The sequence below is a fragment of the Micromys minutus genome (genome assembly GCF_963924665.1).
Source record: "Micromys minutus genome assembly, chromosome: 15".
Taxonomy (NCBI): domain Eukaryota; kingdom Metazoa; phylum Chordata; class Mammalia; order Rodentia; family Muridae; genus Micromys; species Micromys minutus.
In genome coordinates this window covers 14267093-14289280 of record NC_137984.1, presented here as the reverse complement: position 1 = coordinate 14289280, position 22188 = coordinate 14267093, and positions in this window count along the sequence as shown.

Sequence of the window (22188 nt, the reverse complement as noted above, 5' to 3'; positions counted from 1 at the left end):
ACCCACAAGACCACCCCGTTCTCTTCTTTCGCCTGATGCTTAAGTTGTGTCATTGAACCTGACCTGTGTTGATATGGGATTTAAATTTTGGCAAATAGAGTGTGTTTTGAAGTCAAGAGCTACAGTGATCCGTTGCATCAATAAATGATGCTGATTGAACCTAGGCCATCAGTCTATACCACGTCCACTAAAAATAAAAAGAAGAAGAAAATAATATTCTACACTTAATTTAAGCATATGAGGCAACGGTATGGTTGTAGTATGAAAATTATAATATTATCCCAAACTAGCTTACAAATAAATGAAACTCAGACTATGGTTATTTTATTTGGCTTTGTTAATTATTGGGTGTTACAATCTACTCGTCAAGCTACCGGAATGGCAACCCCCCCACCAGTGTACCCTGATACTTGCTGTTTCTCCTGGTCATGTGCTCATGGTTCCTCTCCCCTCGTGGTAGCTTCTTCCTCCTTCTCCTTCTTCCTCTTTTCTCCCAGTCTCTCCTCCTCCAACCAGGTCACTCCTAACCCACCTACCTCTAATCCCTCCAGTAACTGGCTGTAGCCAATTTTACTTAAGTAATAGTGAATCAAGGAACAAGGTTTGCATAAGAAAAGTTTGCAAACATGAGAAGTCTCTCATGGGTCTAGACCCTCCGGGTATAGAATTTAGCACTAAATTACAAAGCAGTAGACCAGACCTCCACATATGATCACCGATCACATTTGCTTTCCTCAACATTAAAAACAAATTCAGTGGTGCTTTTTTTTTTAATCAAGCGATAGAAAGTCATCTGCAAAGTGAATATCTGCAAACATATTAAATTGTTCTGAGGCGTCTTCTTTTCTGCAATGAAACATCTAGCTGGAGCCCACCTGTGCTTCCTGTGGTAACAAGCACCCCCTGAGTGACATGCAGTCATCAGTAGTAGCTACTAGAGAACCAGGTTGTGGATGTTGGGTAAAAGCTGGGACTCACAAACTAGCATGGCTCAAGCTAAGACAGGGAATTAATGCTAGCATCCATACAGAGGAGAGCTATCACAATAGAAAGAAAACAAACAAATAGAAAAGAACTGACAGAAAGAATAGACATTTAATACAGGATGAGAAAAGCCAATCGCTGAAAGACTATATGGAAATTTTATATACAACACAAAATCACTAGGAAATATTTCCTAACACAAGGAAACACTATCAGGAACTGTGATGTGTGCAGCTGCTACAACGAGAACCCTGATGCCGTGGCAATTTTTTTTCACTTTTACTGAAAATCAATTCTTTTGTCATACAATATATCCTGATTTCAGTATCTCCTCCATTTACTTCTCCCGATTCCTCCCCAGTTCCCCTCCCCTGTGGGTCCCTTTGTGTCTCTCATTAGGAAGAGACAGACTTATAAGAGATAACAACAAATCATAACAAAATAAAACGTAAGATAAACTCGGACAGCATACTGAAGTTGGACAAAGCCAACCAACATCAGGAACAAAGAGCCCAAGAGAAGGAACAAAAATCCGAGACCGTGCACACACTCAGAAGTCCCATACAAACACCAAAGCTGAACGCTCTAATCCACACACGGAGGTCCTGGTGTCACCCTGCACAGGTCCTGGTCTGGCTGCTTCAGTCTCTGTGAGCTCATTTGTGCCTTGCTCAGATGATTTAGAGAGCCTTGTTCTCCCGATGTCCTCCGTTTCTGCTTCTGCTTCTTCCTATGCTCTGAGGGGGAGGGATGTAATGAGGACAGCCCATTTAAGGCTGAGTGTTCCCGAGGTCTCTCTTTCTGCATAACACATGGCTGTCAGTGGGTCTCTGTACTTGGTTACATCTGCTGCAAGAAGAAGCTTCTCTGACAATGATATAGGAAACTACTGTTATGAGTTATTTTATCTCTTGTTCAAAGGCCGGTAGTATTTTGTAAACAGTGGGTCCCCACGTGGTGGGGCAGCTGAACCAGCTCTCAGGCGCTCTGATACTCTGATTTCTCACCTCCCCCGCCCTCTCATCCTCTAGTGGCCGCCTCTCTACTCTGTTCTATAAAAAGAAGTCTTTAAGGCTTGAAAACTCCATGTAGACAAAATCATAAGAGAATATGAAGAAGCAAACATTACCTCAGTTTATGATGGAACTGAGAAGATAACATTTCCATTGGTTTATGTACTGGCTGGTTTTGTGTCAACTGTACACAAGCTGGAGATATCACAGAGAAAGGCATTTTCTTAACTAGTGATCAAGGGGGGAGGGCCCAGCCCATTGTGGGTGGAGCCATCCCTGGCCCAGCCCATTGTGGGTGGTGCCATCCTGGGCTGGTAGACCTGGGTTCTATGAGAAAGCAGGCTGAGCAAGCCAGGGGAAGCAAGCCAGTAAGTGACATCCCTCCATGGCCTCTGCATCAGCTCCTGCTTCCTGACCTGTTTGAGTTCCAGTTCTGACTTCCATTGGTGATGAACAGCGATAGGGAAGTGTAAGCTGAATAACTCTTTCCTCCCCCAACTTGCTTCTTGGTCATGATGTTTTGTGCAGGAATAGAAACCCTGACTAAGACACCATGACAAAGGCAAATTATAGAAGCAACCATTTACTGGGAGCTTACAGTTTCAGGGGGGATGAGTCCAAGACCATCCATGGCAGGGAGTATGGCAGCAGGCAGGTAACATGGCACTGGAGTAGTAGCTAAGAGATTGAATTCTGATCCATAAGTTAGCACAGAGAGCTAACTGGGAATGATAAGGGCATTTGAAACCTCAAAGCCCTTACAGACACATCTCCTCCAACAAGGCCACACCTTCTTTCTGTCTCAAAGAGTTCAACTAACCACACACTATATATTCAAATATTTAGCCTGAAAGAGGAGGGCATTCTTATCCACAGGAGAATGACTGGAATGAAACGAGTTCAATGGGTGGGGCTCTGGTGCTTTGCATTCATCTACTTCTTTTTCCTCATAGAAAGATGAATAGGACATCCCCCAATCCCTCTCTCCCCGTTTATATTCCCACCACAGAGAAGCCACATGAACACAAAGTGCTAAGGCGGTTGCCTATAAGCTAAAGAATGGTCCATTGGCATGAAACTCACCTCACTGGCACCTTTAGTCTGTACCACCCAAGCATCCTGAACTATGAAGAATTAAGCCCTATGGTTCAAGCCACACACCCTGTGGTATTTTGAAATGGCAGCCCCAGCATCCTCTTCCCTCTCACGGACCTCTCTGCCCTGCTCTCTTCGTTCTCAGCATAATGGTGAAAAGGATGCTGAATACAATGTAAATTACATAACATCATCTCCTCCTCTAAATCCTAAGAACTTCATTTCTTCCAAGAATTAAAATAAGGACCTTAAATCGTTCATATACCTTGGACCCTGTGACACTGAAATCGTCTTTGACACCTTCCATGGCCCTTTTCCTACCACAATAGCTCACTGCTCCTACTCTGTTCTCAGGATTTTTGGACACTGCCCCATTACTGGAATCCTCCTCTCTACTTACTGTTAACTTATAAATGTCTGCACTCAGATGTCCACAGCAGCCCCAGCTAGTGCCCATACTCCGGTCTCCCACATACCACTTCCTGGCTCTTTTCTTTGCTTCACCTTTCCCTTGGGCAAAGCTGAGCTTTAAAACTCGTCAACTTAACTTTATTTTCCCTGATCAAGAGAGCTTTTTTAGGCTAAAACTTAAGTTTCATAGATTCAAATTGATCGTATCTGTAAGGACTTGAACTACACGACAAACTTTCCTTATTTATCTTGTCCTTTCTGTGCCGTGACCACACCTGCTCCGTGAGAACCGGAGTTCCTTTTCTGTGCTCTCCATGGCTGATCCCCCTTCATTGTTACCCCTATTCTTCCACATGTTTCCTTAGTCATTCCCCATAAAGTTATAGCATGTGTACCAAGAAGTGTTCATGAACCCCTAAGACCAATCAGGAGCCAACTGGATGTAACCACACAGGGGTATTCATTCACAAGCTCCAGCTTGGGCTTAACTCAGTGCTGACACACAGGATGGTTTCAGTGGAGAAAAGCCCCAAACACTCTTTGGAACAAGGTTTTATAGGAAATGACAAGCGAGGGGTGAATGTTTCCAGTCTGGCAAGCATCTTATTGGGGGACTATTATGGCCTTTAATGTAATTGGCTGGTGCTGGGAGTCAAATCATAAACTTGATTTCTGCTTGGTTGTTAGGGAGAGCACACTTATAATCTAGAGGTACAGATTTGTTGGAAGGGGGTAACCTAGAAACTGGTGTTAGACACAGGTCTTGTAGGGGGGTAGCCTAGAAACTGGTGCTAGGGACTAGCCTGCTAGTTAACTTCAGTTCAACCTTAGATTAGGCTCTCTTAAGATGAAGTCTGAACCCAAAGAAGTTGCTTCAGTGTATGCTGAGTGCATGTTACATTTGAAGACTGACCAACCTTTTCTTTTTTCTCTTCTCTTCTTTACTCTTCTTCCTGTAGTCAGTATTTCTGTCTCACCACCCCTGGGATAATATCTATACACTGAGAATCCATGACTCAAAGTAGAATCTTGCGTATGATCATGCCAGATTAAATAAGTTGAAGGCAAAGAAACCATCATGGAACTCTATCTGGAGACCCAGAAGCCACGCCTTCTGGGAATGAGTTTAGTGTCTTGTTTGGCTAGGAAGAGATGCTTCCTCCTGTATAGATGGGAACTAATAGAAACACCCTCAGCCAAACAACAAACCCAGAGGGAGACCTGGGAGACTCAGTCCTAAGTGGTATGTCTTCATCAAACCCCTTTCCTCAGGGCTCAGAGATCTGTGTCGAAGAGGAGGCAGAAATACATTAACACTCTGGGGATAAAATTCACCAGGGAAAGAAGGCATGAGGCCCTCTAACCAGAGCCAGACTGGTGCACACATGAACCCAAAGGGCCATGGCAGCCTGCACAGGGGTTACTTCAGATGCATATGTAGCAGAGGATGGCCTTATCTGTCATCAGGGAGAGAGGAGTGAGGCTTGATACCTCAGCTTAGGGGGGTGCTAGAGGGGTGAGGTGGGGCAGGAGTGGGTGAATGGGTGGAGAAGCATGGTCATGGAGGCAAAGGGGAGGGGAGAGAGGGAATGGGGGATTGATGGAGGGATATTCAGGAAAGGAAATATCATTTGGAATGTAAATGAATAAGACGATTAATAAAAAGTTTTTTAAAAGACAATTTAAAATACAGATCATTGAGTATGTCAAAGTTCCTTTTTAAAAAGCCTTACATCTACTAGTTACAGTTGTTTAGCTAAGCAATTCTAGGCCAGCTCTCCTGGGACCCTGGAGGAATGTGCTTTGAAAGTTTTAACTGGGCACGTGTGACTCTCAGGCCTCATGCTTATGTTTGGGTGTGATGCTATTCTTGGCTATATCCTGGATTAACTAAAACTCAAGATGGCGGCCACACCTATGAAGGATTCTTTTCTTTTTGTTTGTTTTTTTCAAGACAGGTTTGCATGTGCAGCCCTGGCTGTCCTGGAACTGATTCTGTACACCAAGCTGCTCTCAACACATAGATCCGCCCCTGCCCCTGCCCCTTCCTGCCCCTGCCCCTTCCTGCCCCTGCCCCTCCCTGGCCCTCCCTACCCCTTCCTGCTCCTGACCCTGTCCTGCCTCTGTGTGCTGAAATTAAAGGTGTGTATGTGCCACCACCTGGTGATTTTTCTTGACCGAATCATTTGAAGTTGGAATTACCTCCCCTAAAGCTGGATCTCCCGAGGTTGGGAAGACCCACCTTGAAGCTGGGCCATACCTTCTGATGGAGGCCTATATGAAGCACAGGGGAGAAGAAAGCCTTGCTCTTTGTCAGCTTACCTCATTCTCGCTGGCATGTGTGAACATCCAGCGCTTCCTTGGGATTCCCGTGCATACTGCATGCCATCTCAGACATTCAGTCTCATGGGCTGAACAACCATTGTTCGAAAAGTCGGACCATAAACTATAAGCCACTCTAATAAATCCTGTTTTGGGGTGGGGGAGGAGGAAAGAGAAGAGAAGAGAAGAGAAGAGAAGAGAAGAGAAGAGAAGAGAAATGATCATGGGCCTGGATGGACTATCGGAGGGGGAACCAGAGCTAGATGACATCCATTGAGCACACAGGTGACTGGAAAGGTCACAGTCATGGCACCCATAGCAGCAGTGGCTACCTTCAAAAGACAATGCTGCCAATATTCAATTATGGCTGGGGGGGGGGCGTATAATGCTTCAGTCCTAGAAGAGGAGCTCGGGGCAGGTGAACACAATTGTTTGCAGAGTCTGTCCTCAGCGCTGTAGCCACTGGTATATGTCCTTCCTCAAATACTCACGGCCACCCATCCTCATGCAGGCAACTTTAAGTAGAATGTGTGTGTGTGTGTGTGTGTGTGTGTGTGTGTGTGTGTGTTGTGTGTGTGTGTGGTGTGTTTGTGGTATGTGTGTGGTGTGTGTGTGTGGTGTGTGTATGTGTGGTATGGTGTGTGTGGTATGTGTGGTGTGTGTGTGGTGTGGTGTGTGTGATATGTGTGGTTTGTGTGTGTGTGTGTGGTGTGTGTGGTGTGTGTGTGTGTGTGTGGTGTGTGTGTGTATGTGGTATGGTGTGTGTGTGTGTGGTGTGTGTGTGGTGTGTGGTATGCTCTGTGTGTGTGTGTGTGTGGTGTGGTGTGTGTGATATGTGTGGTTTGTGTGTGTGTGTGGTGTGTGTGTGTGGTGTGTGTGTGTGTGGTGTGTGTGTGTGTGGTGTGTGGTATGCTGTGTGTGTGTGTGTGGTGTGTGGTGTGTGTATGTGGTGTGGTGGGTAGGTGTGGTATGTTTGTGGTGTTTGTAGTGTGTGTGTATGGTATATGTGTGGTGTGCTGTTGGTGTGTGCATTATGTGTTGTGTGTGGTATGTCTGCCAATATGTTGAAAGATAGGCAAGTATGGGAGATGTGGGATAGGAGAGGATGATGAGGGTGTTTGATACATATACACGAACACATACACACACATATTTATGGACACACACATCCTGTAGAAGTGTGGCTTTGCTTTCCTGTTTGGAGGCTCTGCTATCAGAAGTATCAACAGCCCTGCGGCACACCCCACCTAGAGGAAGAGGCAGCAGGTCCCCAGATGAGCTGAGCGGTGACCACTGAGAACAACTGAAGACCCAAGCATGCCTCCAGAGACAGAAGGCTTCGGTAGAATTCCCTCAAAACTGGCTGTAAGACGGCGTCACTTCCACGGGTGAAAAATATGTGTATAGTCCCAGGCTGCACTCTGCAGGCATTGTGTGGCAGCTAGAAATTGTAGAAAGAACAGACAGACATGTACAGTAAAGCTGGGACCAGGTAGGCTCTGCTTGCCAGGACAGAGTGTACCTACTATGTGCAGCACAAGGGAAAGGGTTAGCTAGTGTGGGTAGGAAGTCTTTGTAGGTGAGCAGGCTAAGTGTCTAGAAGGAGGAAGTCACAATTGCTAGTTTTTGCACACACCAGCCAACTGTCCCTAAATGTTCATACTTAAAACACACTGTCAACATTTGCACTCAAACCAGAGGAAGGCTTTGCCAGTTCTGGACCTGATCGGCATGGGAAGGCTTTGCTGGTCCCATGGCTCTGAGGCATTGGGTCTTTAACAGGGTGTGCCCATGTCGGACAATCCACACTCCCTCAAGGATCTCCTAGTTCCCCGCAGTGTTTCAAAGCCCCAAACAGGAAATCAAGGCCACACACTCCCACAGGTGCTGGAGGAGAGGTGTGGTCACACAGTGGCCTCCACCACAGCTGTCTAGCACAGCTGTTAGAAAGCACAGCCCACAGAGCTATGCCAGGGACATTGCACACAGCTGCAACACCGCCGTCCACAGCCACAGCGCTGTGGTCACGCTGGAGGGGGTCGCCCTCTCTCGTGGGGTTTCATGCTGCTCCTTACAAAATGCCAGTGTCTGTCGCTTTCCTCATGGTATCAGTGCCACCCCAACCCCTGCCCTGTGCTTGGTTGTGACAGTGAAAAATGTCTTCAGACGTTGCCAAATGTCCTCAGCCAGACAAGAGTAACCCCAGTTGAGAATCACTGTGAAATACTGGAACTTGGGGCCAAGTTGCTTCACTTCCTGAATTCTATTTCTAATCTGTGAGGTGAGGATCATAAGAGACATCTCAGGACACAGTTGAAGGACAGCCGTGTGCTGCGTGCCTGTTGGGGGAGAAGTTAAAGTTAATTTTCTCTTCTAAGAATAACTAAGAACACCCGTTCCTTTTTTAATTAATTAATTAACTCTTACGTCCCAAATGCTGCTCCCCCTCCCAGCCTCTCCTCAAGGAGTCCCATCCCCCACGCCCTCTCTGAGCGGGTGCCCCCACCCACCGTGGCTCATCAACAATATTCATTTCTAATACCTATTTCATCAGCTGGATGGAGGCTGAATCTCGGTTCGGATAAAGCAACAAGGATCAAGAGATCAGTCACTTTGATCCCCCTTCATTACTAAGCACCCATTAATGCTCCCAAGTTACAGATGCCCACACGTCACTCTGTTTGGTTAACTGAACGTGGAGCTCGGAGATGAAGGGTCTCTGCTATAAAAGTGGGTGGGGAAGCGATACGCCGTATTCCAGAATTATCTTCAGGCGTTCACACCTCCGACAGCGTACAAAGAATCCTGATCAGCAACGTACGTTTACTGAAACGGATTTTTGAACATCTGCAATCTCAGACTGAAAGGCATGAATATTTTAGGTGTATTAGCATAAACTGAATACCAGCATGCAAACACTGAAATGAATTTAAGGAAATTGTTAATGATTCATTACGTAGAGTAATTAGATTTTTGGGATGATCGGAGCAAACGCATTAGCAGAAACAATTATGCACCGATACAATGAGAAGCGGCGCTCAGGAAAGAAGCCATTAATGTAATAAAAAGGGCGATCTGCAGGGCTCCTCCTGTACTTTCTTAGACTCGATGGCAGCAGCTGTTACCATCTGCCAGCGAGAACCCTTGGCAAAGAAACGTGATGAATCTTTGCCAAAGCCTGGTCTGTTGAAAATGCCTACCCTGGAAACCAGAGACCTCAGGGACAGCAAAACAGCTCAGCCAAACACCAGGATTTGAGGGGACATCTAAAAAGATAAGTAGAAAAGTGATTCTGAGGAAATTAGTTTCTAGTTGCTTCTGTCTCCAGAAGTCTGACTTTTCAATGCTGTCTGTCTGTCTGTCTTTACCTACAGCACAATCATCGTTCAGATGTGCTCTATTGCTTCCCACAGGACTGACTTCTAATGCAGCTTCAAACTCAAGACACTGACATCTGTATATTCCCAGGGCCTAGCATAGAGCAAACATCTAGATAAATGCCAGGTGAGTAGATCATGGAAGGGCGGGGGACCTGTTGGTCCAGGTGGAAGATACATCTTACCCTTCCTAGAATAGATACAGTCTCAGGGGGCAGGAAATGAGTCGTCGAGAAAGCCATGTGACATAGGGCAGCTCTAAACCCAAAAGAAAAAAAAAGTTAGGCAATCTTCCAGATCACCAAAACAGACAAAGATGTTTGCCAAGAACTTCCTGATAAAGCAGACAAAGTGCCTTGTTTTTTTCGTTTGCTTTTTCCCCCTTTCTGTATGAATCAATACCGCATTTTCTTCAGTTCTCCCTCTGTACATAACTCGGATACAATTGTTTGAAGGAGACTATTCCAGGGTTTAGAAGAGAAGAGCCCCAGGAACAAAGAAGGAGCCTTCAAAATAGATCAGGAGTGTCACAAGCAGCCCAAGAAGTCTGAAGGACATCTTAGGGGTGAATGAAAACTGTGTCCACAGAAAGCACTGAATTTTACAAATAAAAATGGTAGCTCGTCCCACCATGTGGGGCTTGAAACAAATGTGACATTTGTAGTATTGCATGTCTCTGCACATCAAGTTTGGCTTTTCATTTCTGAGGCTCTTGACTACAAAAAGGTTTTTTCCCCCTCCCTATAACATTTTTTTTTTTTTTTTTTTTTTTTTTTTTTTTTTTTTTGGTGAAAAAAGCTTGAAGGCCAAAGTGCTCAAAATGATTTTTAAAACAGAACTCAAATAATATGGTCTCCCAGGACATACACAAAGGAAAATGAATTAAGTTCAGCGCCTCTTCCATAAATGCTGTCCCTAGGGTGCTGGCCCCAGAATGCCTCTAGAGAGTGGGAATTTCATTCAACATAATCTCAACCGCCCTCAACCAAGTCCTGTGTCAGCTGCCCTCAAGTTTCAGCCGATGATGGATCTGAACAGAGTTCTCAAATTGGATGGAAAAGTAGGCAGGCACCACAGAAATTAAATTCCAGCAACACCGTGGAAATCTGACTTGCCACACCACTCACTGGAGCGCCCCTCCTCTCTCTTAATAAAATGACGTGACTAATTTCAAGGATAGAAACTCATTAAGTCTTTTAACCAGAATTTTCTTTAATTATTGCAAACTTATTTGTTTTCTGTGGGCAGATTTTTTTTTTCTTTTTTTTTTTTTGAAACTCAGTCGTTTTTGTCTCCCCATGTTGATGAAAACCACAGTGGCACATCACTTCCGGAACTGTTTGATCCAAGGGAAGATAGGATTTGTCTACCTGTGCTACAGGAATTTACCATGGAAACAACAGGACTGAAGAAAAATAAACAGAGCAAAGCAACATTGCTGTGACTCCTCAACACGGTGGCCAGTCTTCTCCGGGTTCTGCAGAGCCTCGAAAGAAACTCGCAGGGTTTTTTTTTTTTTTTTTTTTTTTTTTTTTTTTTTTTTTTTTTTTTGTAGGCATTGAACTAGATTTGTAGTGTGAAATGAAAGGCTTTCTTATTTTAGATTCGCTGACTTGAAAATAAATTTCTTTCTTGGCACATTTAATTTTTCCAGACCCAATCATTTAAAGACAATTGGCAAGGCTAAAGTAAAAGGTTTAGGCAACGGAGGTAAGTGTGCAATGCATTCCAAAACTGGGCTCCAGAGGCCTGGGTTTGTTGCTCAGTGAGACAGGGTTTGAGTAGCATGCCTCAGACTCAGGAAGTCACAAAGAAGACACGAGTCGTCAGATGCTATTACTGTCCCTGCAAATCAAATGGCCAATGACAATCTCTGCTCAAAACTTGTCATTCTTTAAGAAATATTTTAAAGTAACATCTCATTTGTCTGTTTTGCGTGGTATGGGATGTGCAGGAACATGGACGTCAGAGGCGGCTTTTGGGACTCACTGGGTTTCCTCCCTCTGCCCTGTGAGTCCAAGAGCTCAAACAGGTCATAGACACACCTTTACCAGCTGAGCTACCTCCTGGGTCCACTGTTTCCTCTTCCTTTACCACTGAGAACTTCACACTCGTCTATCCCTCAGTTTTCCTTTCCAACTCCAACCTTCCTTCCCTCATACCACACCAGCATTTCTTCTCTCTGCTTCTTGTCTTTCCTGCCCATTCCTTTCTTCCCTCCTTCCTTCCTTCCTTCCTCCCTCCCTTCCTTCCTTTTTTCCTTCCTTCCTTCTTTCCATAACTCAGTAAGTCCAGTTTATGCTGAAAACACAGGAAAACTGGTAAGAGTGAAAATAGATATTACCAAGACCACATCATCAGAATTCTATTGAGATTCGATTTTATTGATTAAAATGTGCATAATAGTATAACGCTTATTTCATAACTTTTCCTACCAAGCACTAGTCAAGAGCATTGACTGTTCTAATAAATTTTGTTGGAATTGAGTGTTACCAGCTCTTCTTTGGCAGCCCTGGTGACTACCGAGTCAAATTGCTGCAAAGTGCACTGTAATGTGTTCAAAGCATGAGAATTTCCCAGCTGGGACTGGCAGTGCCACATGGGCTTCTAGAGGCCATTTAAGAAATAATAAGAGCCCAGGGGATGACAAAGGAAGAACAACACAAACAATGAAGCCATGGCTGCAGAAAGTTCTAAGGTCATCAAGGGTAACTGCTCCAGACCCAGGGATAATTATCTCTTCTTAATGAAACAAGCTTATTACAGCATCTTTTCTAAATATATTGGTTACAAATGTTAAAGGATGAACTGATTGTGACATGCTTATTATATATTTTCTAACTTATGGGAAAGGCTGGACATGGTGGTATGTATCTGTAATGTTAACTACTGGGGAAGCTGAAACAGTAGAATTATGAGTTCAAAAACAGCCAAGACTTTAGTCAATACTGAGACATCCTTCCTCAAAATAAACCAACAGAGAAGCAAACCCATAGGCTGATGGGAGTCAATTAAAATTTGAGACCATGTAAAGAGAATTTAAGTTTTTTAATCTCACAAAACCTCTAAATGTGTATCTTTATTTTTTCTCAAGGTAGCAACCGGTGAAGAAGAACAACTCTAAAGCAATGGGCTTCAAAGAATGTAAGAGATGGAGAATGGGGAGGAGTGCTGTGAACTGATGTCTACTGATGAACTCACGGTTGCCATGGCTACCGGCACGCCACCTGCACAAGATCAAGCCAAGCCAAACACCAGCTTGTAAGGGGCTGTGAAGTGCTATCTGGGAGCTACTGCCAATCCATGGTTGATGGAAGAGGAAGAACTGATTTCCTTCAGGGATACATATCCTAGGAAGCTACCTGAGCTCCAGTAGAGGAACCACACCAATGCACACATGCACAGTACTAAGCTGACTTGGTGAGCATGTTTTTAAAAAAGGAAAGAACAAAAACACATAAAGTGGAGAGGGAAGAGTGGGGTAGTAGAGGAAGTTGAGAGTGGAGAGTCAGGGAGTATGGGGTGGTAGAGAAGCTGGAGCAGAAGGAACTCAGGGTAGATTTGATTCAAACATACTTTATGACACTTTATGCTTGTATGAATATCAAACAAATTTCAAAAGGGTCATTAAGGAAGACTAGAGAGTTGCTGTTTAAAATATTGACTGAAAAACAACTCTGTTATTATAGTAGGATGGTATGAAAAGTTGTATTTCTAAATCTAAACCCTTTCTCTCCGCCCCCCCAGTACCTTGAAGAGAGCTAGATTGGTGATCCCAACATGAAAATAATTATCGTAATGAGTCTACAAAATTAGAGAGAGACCCTCCAGTTGTGTCTGATTTAACTGGATAGTTAAGTGTTCCAAAAATATATCTTCGAATTCCTGCTGTGAAAATGTATGTCGTGCAGCTTAAATGAAAATGACTTTTAGAATTAGACACATGCTATGTGTCTTCCTGGTCACATTTCTTCTTCCTTTTTTGTATATAACCAGCGGTCAGAAGAAAATTGATAATCTTTAACCATATTTCTTATTAAATTCAGTTGTTTCTATTTAAGAATGATTTAAGTCTTTGAAATGTCTCACTCTCTTACGAATTATGTTTCTTTTACATTAAGGTTTAGGGACAGCTGAGTGACATGGTTTAGATGATACTCTGGCAACAGCAGGAATAAAATACACTCTTTCAAATATCCGAATGTCCCTGTGGTTGGATTTTATTATAATTCAACGACATTGAAAGTTAATCATCTCCAGCCTTTAAAAACATGAAAATTTGAGACAAGTGATTAGAGAAAAGATCTGAGTGTGTGTTTAGTACACAACTGACACAATGGGGATCATCGAGGACGGGGTTTGGTCTGTTTCAGCACTGGGGTATTTGTGACAGGTTATGGCAAAGCAGGGGTCTTACTCAACTTCTCCATCACAAGCACTCTCCTAGGGCAAAGGGAAGCCATCTTTCTGAGGGTGGAGGCTGTGTTTCATAGGTCTTTGGCTGCATCCAGTTTCATAATTTATTTTCCAAAGTTTTCAAGTCGTCCCCTCCCTCATTGCTAACATTTTCCCTGGTTTTAGAAACAAGCAAACAGGGAAGTTGTCACCCTTTTAAAATGGTGTGTGTTTCCCCACCTTCCTCATCCCCCAGGTTACTCCCCTTTTGAGAACTAGCTGGTAGCTCTTAAAGCACCCATCATATCATAGCCCATTCTGAAACTACACACCAGCAGTGGCCTACCCAAGTCCCAGTACCTGGGACTGGGTGCAGCCAAGGTGGAGAGGACCTTCCCAGCAAAACCCCTCATATATCAGTGGCCAAAGGTTAGATTCCAAAATGGTTGACAATGGTGTTTTGCCCTCCAAAAGATTTCTAGGGTTTAAGACATCTTCTCAGAGACAAGTGAAGAAATCCAGACTGGGGCTCAAAGGCAAACATGGCAACCTTGGATAAGGAGAATATGGTTGCAGAACTTGAGAGCTTGAGTAACTAATGGCAACAGTGATGGCCACACCCTTCCCTGGGCAGTCCATTATTGTCTAATTCCCTTCCTCCCCATCGAATGTAAAACCACAGAAAAGGCAGTGGATGGGGGGTGGGTGAGAATGTGGCTCTGCCAGAAAGGAAAATGCTGTGGCTCAAGCCTTCCTCGCTGTAGTCTGTTTCTACGTTTCGTTTTCTCCTCCCCAAACACTTCCTTATTTACACTGTAAACTGGAATGGAGTAGAACATTCTTTGGAGGACTCGACCTGTCTCACGGGCTCTTTATTACTAAAGCCCACTTCCTTGTCATAATCGTCAGAAGCAATGAGATGTCCTTAAACTTCGCCATCTTAAGGGACTCTCCAGTGCTCCCTCCCGAAACTCAGTAAAGCCAACCGTTCTAATCATACAGAAAAGCAGCGTTCTCCGTAGTCATTATTGAGAGAGCATAATTGAGATGTCTATTTCTAGCCCTAAGTTGCTGCTATAATAAAGAATAGGGAAGAAGGACCATTTTTGCCAAGGCCCTGAATCCAAACAAGAGATAACAGTATGCCTCTCTCTGTATCTCTGCCTCTGTGTGTGTGTGTATCTCTTTGTCTCTCTTTCTCTCTCACACACACACACATTATAAGATAGCCTGTGATTGGCTGCTAGACTTTATGTCCTGCTAACATGGTCTATGGCTATTAATTCTCTCAGGAGTTTCTGACAGAAATGAACACATCAGAAACAAGACTGCAAGCATTAATGCTTGGTCCTGCCCTGAAGCCTAAAGTACAACACAGCAGCCAATCTGATGGGAGAATGGGAGTCCTAGGGGTAACATCACGGTTTGAGACCACTGCTTCTGTCTTTTTAACTCTGTATTCAATAGCTCTCTGAACTGAGTGCTCTACAGTGACTCAGAGAAAAGCAAACGAGTTTCTAAATGCACACAGCCATTCTGATTCAGTTCAAACAATGTACCTCCCCTTTTATTCTTTTTCTGATTTATTTCCCAACTCCAAAAGGTCAACTTATTCACTGATTTAAGAAAAATTACATAATTTTTATTAGGAAAAGTGATTGACAGTCTAAGCAGATTAAAAATATTGAGTTATAAATAAATTTTCTTCCTAAGAAGAGGCCAGCATAACACTCACATTTAAGGGTTCTGATATGGCTGTGTGGCATTGGTGGAGATCTGCCTACTCGGGCTTCTAGAAGGTCCAGCGATTATGGAATCTGGGCAGTGCTTTTGTGATGGTGCCATGGTCTTTAGGTATTAGAAGCCTCAGTGTCATCTGACAGGAGATGGCAGATAGCTATGTTTCTACACATAGTCCCTGGCTGCCACTCGCAGCTCCATGACTGTCCTACCCAGTTGCCATCTATGAAACTGAGGGGTAAGAAATGTATAGGTTTTTGCTGTTATATTTTCTTTAATTTTTGAGATTATAATACAGTTACAACCGTTCTCTGTTTCTTTCCCTCCCCCCAAGACCTGCCCGCATACCCTTCCTCACTCTCCTCATATTCCTGCCTCTCTATTCACTGTTACTGCATGAATACATGTATGTGTGTGTGTGTGTGTGTGTGTGTGTGTGTGTGTGTGTGTGTGTGTATACATACATACATATGTATGGTTACTTTTGTGTATGTATGTGTGCTCAGGGCTGACCATTTGGCACAGAACAACCTATTGGTTCGCTCTTCCCTGGGGCAGCTTTCCTCTCCTGTTGCCAGCTTTCCTCGGTTTCCTATAGTTCTTCATGTAGGGTTGAAGCCTAGCGAACCTTGCCCTGTCCACTTTGGACATTCTGTTCATTGCTGTTGCCCTTGCTCAGCTCATGTCGGTGAAACTTTCGGGAGTAGCTTTGGACGTTACTGGGAGACTCTATCTCAAAGTAAGAGCCCTGATCCTCTGGCTCTTACATTCTTTCCACAGCCTCTTCTGCAAAGTCCCTGAACCTTGGGTGCAGAAATGTCTTGTAAATGTTATCGATTGGGACTTTGCTCTACAACACTGTACTTTGATTGGTTCTGGTTGTCTGTTGTGGTCTCCTTCTGTTCCTTGGTGAGGGAAACTTCTTATCTGTGGGTACAAGGATGAACGCTCACAGACTCTCTTAAGGATTCTGCTGGCTTGTTAAGTTAGTGGTTACATTCTCTTACAGTAGTCGTGACCTCACTAGCATTGAGTAATTGGCATGTTTCCCCTCCCATTGGTTAGATCATAAGTCCAATTAAGATACAGGCTTTTGAGGTAGATCATTCACTAAAGCTCCTGGAGGGGCCTTGATGGCCAGGAGTTCCTGTCATGGGGTGACCTAGTCCCAGACGGCTATCCCCTCTTGCATCCACCTCTCTGATCCATGGAGGGGCATCAGGTGTTAGCTTAGTGTATGGCTGAAGAGAAGGACCCAATATTTTCCGAGGTGATGGGAAACTCCCATTTAATGAGTTCAAAATGCCCAGTGTGATGTTTGCGATTTAATATAGGACACTCATTAACCATTCATCCAAGTCACTCTACCATCCCTTGGTACCCACTGGGTTTTCTTTTCTTGTTTTTACACGATGCACATAACCTTTACATAAAACCATGGTGTACTTGTGTATGACCGTCAATTTCCTCCCACATAACATACTTCAACCATTTCTAAATATCCTTTTTATAAGATTGACTTTTGTGTTTTATGATGTATGTGCATATGCACATATGTGTAGATGTATACACACGGATGTAGACTCCAGAAATCAACAGCAGGGGTCTTCTTTTTTTGCCTCTACCCATTTGATGTTTTGAGATAGGGTCCATCACTCACTTGTCTCATGGATGGCCATTATGCTAAGAAATACCTCCATCTCCTCCCCCGGGGCCTGGGATTACAGGTGCACACCACCTCTCCCAGCTTTCTACATGGTGCTAGGAATTTCAGTGCAGGTCCTCATGCTTGTGTGGCAGACACTTGACTGACGGAGACATCTCTCCTCAGCCCTTTCGGGACTCAATACGGTGGAAATTGTGCAAACGCCATTGTGCTGTATTCTTCAAGGAGCTTTGATAACAAAGACCCACACATGTGTGACTCGGGTGTACTTAGAAGGCGTTTTCAATCTTGGTTCATCTAATCTGCAGATTCAGAACAGCAGATGCAGATTCATCTTAGAGATTAAGACGCGAAACCTAAAGAAGGCAAAAGCGGCCACCCAAGATCACAGGGCTGACATTTTTTTTTTTTAAGTTGATATTCTATCTTGTGCTCCCAGAAGAAAAACCACCACACTCCTGCATGCCCACAAGGCTGCTCATCTCTGTCGCGTGCTGGGAAGGCAACTGAGAGCTCAGGACACGTATCTAGTTGAATGCTCTGACATCCTCCTTTTGTCCTGCTCATGAGTGGCCAGTGTGTCAACCTGTCCCCTCACCTCTTGCTGGAAAGACCCATCTCAAAGGATCATTGTCTTGATTCATCTGTTTCCCACACCAATTACTTGGCATATCGCTGGTGCTTAGTTTATTTTTGTGAGATTCAGTTATGAATGAACATCTTCTATAGTAAAAATATATGTGCACCTTTTACTAGTTCTATATTAAATAACAAATTGATAGCACCAAGGACATCTTTAATGACAACGTGATAAGATCTGGGCTGGATTTGAGAACCAAATTCTCTACTTAATTCTTATGGTTCACATGCACGTCTTGCCTTTGATTCCAAATTTAGCCAGAGAGCATACACACGCTGAGGATGATGGGAGTACCTGGCCCAGAGGCCACAAGGCCCCACAGCCGGAAACTGGCAGCAGGTTTTCTGAACCGTATCTTTGGTTTGGCAGTGAAGTGTGCTACACCCATTTCCTGATCTGAACTCCTCGGTTCGCACAGGTTTCCTGCTCTTGGCGGTTTGGGTTTGGGTTTCCTCCTTTGCAACAGCTCTTCACAGTACACACCTGGGGAGGTGGAGGAGGAGATGCTGCTGGCTGGCGCTGTAGCTGAATTGAAAGCATCATTTGTTCAGGGTGACAAAAAGAAAGGTGCGAAGAGAAAAGAAGAGGGAGGAGGTGAAGTGTCCACCATCAGTGACCTCAGCTTCCTGAATGGGGTGTGTGTGTGTGTGTGTGTGTGTGTGGGTGTGTGGGTGTGTGTGTGTGTGTGTGTGTGTGGGTGTGTGTGTAGCCTGAGCCTTCTTACACCAGGGAAAAGCCGCACAGAACCAAGCACATCTGGGGCCTTTGCCCATGCATGAAGTGAAGTTAGTTGCCCTGTGTTACTGGCTGGCTTCTTCTGGAAAACCTTCTCTGGTTTCCTAAGTGACCTCATCACAACCTGTGTGTCCTCTTCATTTCCTACCATGACCCAACTGTTGACTGAGTTTCTTACGGCCCCCTCCCTCTCTTTCCTACAATGCGTACTGTGCCCCAAATGTATGTTGCCAGGGACACTTTGCCCATTTGAGGCAGTTAATGATCCCCTTCTTCTAGGAGATCTTCATTCAGATGCCGCATGTCCTGCTTTTTATTGTTCACTTGTTTGTTTTTGAGAGCGGTCTCAGAATGTAGCACAGACAGACCTTGAACTCCTTGGTGCTGGGATTGCGGTGTACCAGCACTTTCATCTTGGGAGTCTCATTTTTTATTCAAAGACGAGCCTCAAGATTGGGCTACACGTCCTCCCCTCCAACGAGCAGTCCCACAGCTTTTTGTGCCACTCGCCTGGCTGAGACACCAGCCTTTTGGGACCTCCTTGCAGAAGCTCTGCCTGGGCCCCTGATTCTCATCCAGATTCTCAGAGCGTGGCCATCCATCCGTAGGAAAGTTCTCTCGGCTGACTTCCATCAACCGGTCACTCCCTCAAGTGCAAGCTGGCTTTGCTCTGCCTCTTCTCCACTTCTTACCTACTTGGTTGTCCCACGTCTATCTCCCTCACTCCATTGTGAGCTTCCTAGGGGTAGAGAGTCCACGAGTTGTATTTCTCAGCATGTGCTCCCGGTTTAGCACAGTGCCTAGAACACAGTCGAGGCTAAAGTGTGTTGCTGGAAAAACAAATGGATCCGTGACATTCAGTCACCTGCCAACACTTGGTTTCAGAGGAAATCTTAAATATTAGTAGCTGCAATCTACCCACATCTACCTACCTCTCTCAAAAGACAAAGTTCTGCTCTGACCAAAATATTTTTTTAACACACAGCCACAGTCACTTTCTCCTTCTCCAAGGGGCTCTGAGCACTGATGTATGGAGCTAAGCATACATCAGAAGATGCATGGACTATGGTCCCTGACTACAAGAAGGACTGAGACCTAAAGGATACTTTTAGACTTTGACTACAGTTCTCATGGCTCCAAGGGGAGATGAGAGAGCTTAATTACAGCTTTACTGGCGGTTCAAAACGTGTTTATCCCTTGTGCTATCCTTCCTATAATCTTACTGGTACATTTTCAAAAAGGATCACCCCTTCAGGAGACCCACCCTGAGGGTGATCCATTCCCAGCCCAGGTTTGATTCTGACAAAGGCTGCAGCTTCCCAGAACCTGAGTCCAGTCTGCACTGCTTTGCTGGTTCCGTTTAACCGAACCTCCTAAAGACCACACCTTCTGGAATTCAAATGCAAACACAGTCTAAGCCAAAGCCTAAACACCTTTATCCAGCTATCTTAAGAAAGGGACTTTCTGGCTCTGTTTCTTTCCCTGAGATACTGTACTCTTATTTATAGTCGTGTTCTCATTAATTTGAATCAAATTTTCAATCAAAACCTTTACTTTCCCCTCTGCTTCTCCCAGTACTCCGAATTCTGTTGGTAGGCCATCACAGACAGCTAAAGTACAGGAACTGCAGCCCGCTCCTGTACGGTGTGCACGCTGTGGTTGGCTGTGTCTGCATGCCTTCCTCTCTGTCTCAAGGGAGCCGAGCGGGCAGCTTTGGCAGACACTGCTACCAATTTCCCTCATATCTGGAAGCTCTACCCTTTCCAACGCGCTTTCTTATCACCCTCCAGCATAACTTAATAGCGCCTGTAGCCTCTTCATTTCCACTCTCTGCTTCAGCGGCGAGATTTCAGTTCCCCAGAAGATGTAACAAGCTTCCGGGTCAATCCCTCTCGCGTGCTCTCTTTGACTTGAGTTTCCAGAGAACTCATTCAGCCACGTAAGTGTCACTGACTCTCTGGCCCAGTTGTTCAGTCTCATTCGGAGTCTATCCTCAAGTCTGGTCCTCCGAGAGGAATCTGGATTCCAAGTGTTTGCCACCAGTCTGGTACTGTACCATCACCCCGGGCTGTGGACTTGTTTATCGCACACCCCTGTCGTAGGCTCCTCGAGGAGGCTGTTGCTGACCTCAGTCTGCAAACCACCTTTCCATGGTAACTGCAGACGGTGCACCGACTGGGCACCAGTGCCGGTCTCAAGCTGGATTCACATCTTGGCTTGGAAAGTGTGCATGGCTTCCTGTTGCAACCGTAACAAAAGCTAACCCCCTGCCTCCACCCATCACACCCTCCTGTAGGACACCTCCAAGTCTGTCGCATCTCTCAAGAGTTATTCTAGGCACATAGGCCTCTCTGACCCAGAAGTAACGTCCTGCACCGGAGCCTTAGGTCACTGAGACAGGGGATTGATCCGGAATAGACATTTATGCTTCGCGGTTCTGGCGTCTGGGAAGTCTGAGGTGGAGGTGGCTCCAGACTTGTTTGTCTAAGGAAGGTTGTTCTGTGTCTCCAAGATGGAGCCTTTTTCGTGCCTTCCAGAAGTAACCTCATCATTTACAAAGTTGGGAGGATAAGAGAGCCTCTTCTTAAAGGGCCGCGGTCCTATTTACAAGGAGAGTTGCCTTATGGGTCATTACCTCGTAAAGCCCCCCAATCACATTAACCATTAGATTCCATGTCTCCGTCTTGAGGGGCACACTGCAGACATGGTGACTAGCCTGTGCATCCTTCCCCTCACATGCCTTCCTCCTTCTCAGGATCCGGATTGTATTTCAAAGGTCATGTCCCTCCTTGAGCAACGTCTGTTTTCCCTGTCTGTGACATCTCCACTGTGGCTAAGCCCCCATGGTTCTTCCGAATGTGAGAAGAGAAACATCGGTGTTTGGACTGTAGAATGGTCACCTCCCGGTGAGCATAAGCTGCACACGGTTAGAGTCACCTCGTTGCTCTCCTAGCATCTAATCCAGAATCGGACACATGGCTGTCATCTGTCCATGGATTCCACAAACACTGTTTTGTCCACTTATGCACATCACCCACTGCCCTGGGCACTCAGCTTTCGGCTGTGAACAGACCCAAAGAGTTTCTGTTCTAAATCTGCTTTGTATTCTGGGGGAAGTTGACAGTATTTAAGAATTCACTAATCAACCAGTAAATGTATACAGCATCAAATGGCAATAAATAGTCTAAGAGATGAAACAGAAAATGGCACTAGAAGTTGTCGAATGATTAAATTGCTGTTGTCTCTGTAGAACTTTAGATGTGTTTCTTGACCCCACTTTCAACACTTTATTATAGCTCTATATCCACGCGACGTTCTTCCCATGATTTTAATTGGCTCTGGGTTCCAAGTCTCTCATGGTGTTACATGGATCCTTCTTTGTACCTGGTGTTCAGCGATCAGATAAACCAGCATCCAAGAGCCACCACCAAAGGAGAAGGTGCCAAGAACCTGAAGGAAGAGGACACAAGGTTAGGACAGCACACTTGCAATCTGTCGGCAACAGCTGTGGCTTGAATGTGAGATGTCCCCCATGAGCTCATGGGTTTGAACACTTTGTCCTGGATGTTGTTGATGTTTATGGAAGGCTGTGGAACCTTTAGAAGGTGGAGCCTTTATAGAGGAAGTGGGTTGCCATGGATAGGCCTTAAAGTTACATAGACCAGTGCCCTCTCTGCTTCCTGACTGGATGCAAGAGGACCGGCTACCTCACACTGCATCCTTTTGTAAAGTGTGAGCCAAAATAAACTTCTCTGCCTTTACTACTTATTGGCAAGTTTTTTTTCCCTCATGGGAATAAGAAAGGTAACT